At 32.9% G+C, this 4,699-nt stretch overlaps 1 long non-coding RNA gene across 1 annotated transcript; it reads right to left on the bottom strand.

The window, feature by feature from the left end:
• Positions 1 to 2,463: 2,463 nt before the first annotated feature.
• Positions 2,464 to 4,699, bottom strand: LOC128234956 (uncharacterized). Its single transcript, XR_008261079.1, has 3 exons — positions 4,604 to 4,699; positions 4,182 to 4,305; positions 2,464 to 2,595 (listed from the first exon to the last, which is right to left on the bottom strand). It is a non-coding gene; the product is annotated as an uncharacterized LOC128234956 (long non-coding RNA).

A 4,699-nucleotide genomic window follows, 5' to 3' on the forward strand; every position in this document is an offset into this window, starting at 1 on the left:
CAGATATTAAATAACATTATAAGATACTTGAAATATACAAACTATGTATTTTGTAAATTATGATTTTTAGGTAAATTTGTTAGAAAAAAAAATGAAAATTTCTGCATTTTGCCAATTACTTTGTCAAATTTTGCAATAAAATTACCAGAATTACTGTTTTTAAATATATTTTATATTACAGTATAATAGACATTAAGTAAAGAAACTACATACTTATGTGAAATGTGCTTTTGGGGCACAATGTTTGACAAATGAAATGAAATTTTTTGAAATTTGGTCACCTAGGCATCAATGAATTTTAAGTTTTTATATTGCAGATATTTACCAGTCGCGCAAAATGCACAATTGCAAACAACATGCAAAAGCACTTTGTAACCAATATAATGAAACAGGCGCTTTGGTTTGCCAAGCCTTGCCTTGCAAACATCTACATAAGCCTAAAAATGTCTGTCTGAGATACCAGGCGTGAAGCTGCATATAACACTAGTATGCGGATGAATCCACATGATCCTGATAAAAACATAAAAAAATCAGCCAAAGTTGCAGTATGCGTACTTGACTACATGATCCTTTAAATGTCATTTTTATTTTCCAGTACAAAATAAAGCACCTCAAAACGCCCAGAATGCACCATGTTTTTCAAAATATTCTGAGGGGGCATGCCCCGAGACCCACCTAGCAATTATGAATCCACATATAAAGGGCTAGCTAAGCCCCTTACTTCTGTATGCAAAACAAGACTACATGCTCATCTTTTCTTTATCTATTCTGCCTGTTAATTTGCTTGTAAGCTTATGTTAGTCAACAATATAATAACATTAGCTGGGCCAAAATACAAAAGTCTCTTCTTATGTTGAGAAAAATTCGAAAAATTCCGTTACTGTTTAATTTCTGTGAATGTTTATTATTCTTTTGCAAAGAGGTATGCAATTATGATTGCCGGGTTTATATGAAAATACGATATCAGTAATGGTCTGAAACAGCCCTAAAACACACAAAAGCCTTAAATGAAACAAACATATATTACATATTAAAGAGAATTGGAGTACTGTCTATAAAACATACACCTTAAAACACAATCTATGAACAGTTTTTGCCAATGTCTCTTATAAAAAAAGCTACAACAAAAATATCGCTGCAAGTGATGGTACTTCCCATATGCCCGTTTTCTTTGAAAAAGCAGAACTTGTAATTCAATGTGCTAGTAGAAGGTAAATTGTTGTTGCATTATTATACACAGTTGGAAATACCATTATTAATAATTGTTTTTATTGTTAATGCTGCACTCTCACAGATATATGAATTTTTATTATTTTTAACTTGGAATGAAAAACTTTTGTGCACATGTCTGATAACAGTTATATGAGACTGCATACAAAATCACAGTTTTTCCTATTACCATTTAAAACTCTATGTTTAATGGTTAGTAATGCTTGAGAAGAAATGAAAATTTTGGCAGTTTTTCAGACAATTGAATTCTGTTTCATTGAGAGTTATCTTATATGACTGGATTGAAGGCATTCATGCAAAAGTCAGACTATTTTAATTATTTTTTTTCAAAGCAAATGTGAAAACTCTTAATCAGTGACAGTGCAGCTTTAACATCCTTTTAGATTTAATCACTATGATTTTAAAATTATCAGACAAACATGATACTAGATGTATACCGTCTTGTTTGGAATTCTTGCCCTTATTCAGTATTTGTTCAATCATAGCAAGATTTATTTGAACTGCCTCTAGGTTAAAGTGTGATAAAATTCATAAGATGTCAAATACATAATTATATAAGATTCACAATTCTTTGAAGGAATGAACTCCTGCTTACATGTCATATGACAAATTATGGACAAATACAGAACCTAATCCTAATAGTTTTTCTCCAGAATTATCAAAGGGGTCACTCTTAACAAAGATCTAGTATAAACTTAATAATAATTTCTTTAGTTTAACAATGTTATAAAATCTTGAAAGGTCATAGGCAGGTAGTTCTGACGTTCATACCCTTCAAAACCTTTGACAAGAGGCATGTCTATCAAATATAATTATGAATTACTGGTGTAAATGGGTAGTGGGTAATGCACATGTCAATTGTAACCACCACCACCCCCGTCTGGGGGTATACTGGGTGTGAATGCGGTGGTTTTGTCTTACCTATGGTATGTTGGATGCGGGGGAATTTGGCAGGGATTTTAGTTCAGGATCAGTTCAGGGAATTTAACCTGGGGTAGGCTGGACCAAAAGTCAAAAGTCCCCGGACCTGGGGGCGGGATGTGGTTACAATTGACTGGTGCATTATGCTATTCATTTTGTTGCCCACTCTTTTGTTTTTCTTTGATAATCCATTGCACACAACTATAGATCAGGATCTCAAATACTATATATGTTGAAAATTGACAACTTTTGATATCAATGTTTTAGTTAAAGTTATGAATAATGAGCGTTCATTCATTGCTTTTTTATCGAATCACAATCATAAGTGTTAGCAAAGCACACCACTTTGTGCAGTAATGTTTAATGCTGTGGCTCCTCTTATCAACCAAGCACTTGGGCTGTTGGTGGATAACCATTTCCCTAGTTTCCTCCCTGTCTGGTCACCTGTTTGAAAATTAAAACATTGATAATATATAATAATGACAAAACTTGAAAGTATCCAGAATTGTACACTATGTTTATACATTTGCTAAATTAAATGAATAAGCTAAGGAAATGTACATTCAAAACAAAAGGGCCAGCATGGCCCTTAATTGATCACCTGATTAAAATGACCATGAACAAGTCAGTCAGGTAACAACTGGTTATGAAAGGTGTTGCTATTTGCTTAGCAGGTTAGTGGTTGCTGTGTTATTTGATGGTTGATAAGGACTCCTCAAAGAAGGCTGCTCTTTGTTAACAGAAATGAGAATTATGGTAAGCTGGTTGTTCCCATGGTCAATGGATGTTACGGTAATGAACCAGAATGTTGCTATGGAAGTAAATGATTACTAAGGAAGTAATTGGTTGCTATGAATGTTGGCTGTTGCTCAGGAAAAAAGTGGTTGCTAAATAAGGCATTGGTGCCTATAAAGGTAGTTAATGGATGCGTTGGAAGGAATTGGATGCTAAGGAAGTCATTGGTTGAATGGGAATTCATTTGTTGCTATGGATGAAGGTAGTTGCTAAGGCAATCATTGGTTGATAAAGAAGCCAAGGATTGTTTAGGATGTCATCATTTTTTATGGAAGTCATTGGCTGCTGTAAATGAAGTATTTGATAAGGATGTCCTTGGTTGCTTATAAAGTGGTTGTTAAGGAAGACATTGTGAGTTTGGATTGTAGTCACTAAGTCAGACAAGTGGGTTCCTTAAGGGTACTACGAGGTCTACGATTTCCTCAACAAGACAAAACCATGCTTAACATTCTGCCAAAAGGTGATTATTATATTGTTGTAACAACTTGTTTCATAATCTTTGAAACTAAATACCTTTTAGTTTAGACATCAGTTTCTAAGGAATTCATACATTACTGCAGAAGTCATTGCCTGATTTGAATGTGTATCAATTTTTGTCCTAGAAGTCTATCAGTAACAGGGGAACTCTGGTTGGGACAACTTTGACCCCAAGGACGAAACTTGAACAACATTCATAAAAAAAACACTTAACAACAATCAGTGATTTTTTATGAATTCTTTTTACTGCCTGTACAATGTACCTCGCAAATTCGGTAAAAAGTCAACTTTGGGAAAAATACAAAATCAGGCTAAAATTGCTTATATAATGGCAAATATACATTTTTTAACTTTTTTATGCATACCTTATGCTGTGAAAGAGTAAGACTTGTCAAGATTTTGTTTATATTTCAAGAAATTCATTGCTATTTTAATCCGGAATGTAATGTAATTTTTTTTAATTTTGGGGAAAATGGAGTTTTTCACAATAAAAAAATCACTGACAATGAACTACAAACTCCAACATATAAACACCACATACACAAAAACAAATTGATTACATATATAAATTACTGAATATTCACATGGTCTTATGATATTATTGATGAATATTATAATGTTATTTTTAGATACCAGTTACGGGTAGTAGTAATGAAGAATACCAGATTACAAAATCAAAGTGGAAATTGGAACTATTAGAGAATCACTTTATTTGTGGGTAGGTCACTTAAATATTCATTGAGGTGAAAAGAAATTACCATATGATGTATTGCATATGTTTAACCGCTGTTGCACAATCATCATTTCCAAGTGACTGTCTTCATGTCCAGTACTAGCTTACAAAATCCCTTTCTAGATAGTCAAAGACTTCATCTGATGCATCTTAAAAAGGAAGAATACAACACAATCATGAACACAATAAATGCAAATAATGTTGGGTATGCTTTAAACATGATTCAAATGCAAAACGTCTTGGCAATTATTTCTAGAGCAATCTAAATGTCCTACATGAGATTTATTCTCTTATGAAAAAGTGATGTTTATGTAAAAGCCAAATATACTAGAAATGTGTCAAGTGGACATTAAGTCTTGTGTTGCTTGGTGAATTGCATATACTGTGAATGAACATAATTAACAAAAAAACAGGGATTTCTCATAAGATGACAAAGTTTTTTTTTACCAAGTTTGGTAAAGATTATTGAGCCATACAATGTTTTTATCTGGACTGCATCGTCTTTTATTCTGGGCAGCATAATATGGAAATCCAGGCCATGTA

Source organism: Mya arenaria, chromosome 5 (genome assembly GCF_026914265.1).
Source record: "Mya arenaria isolate MELC-2E11 chromosome 5, ASM2691426v1".
NCBI classification, from domain to species: domain Eukaryota; kingdom Metazoa; phylum Mollusca; class Bivalvia; order Myida; family Myidae; genus Mya; species Mya arenaria.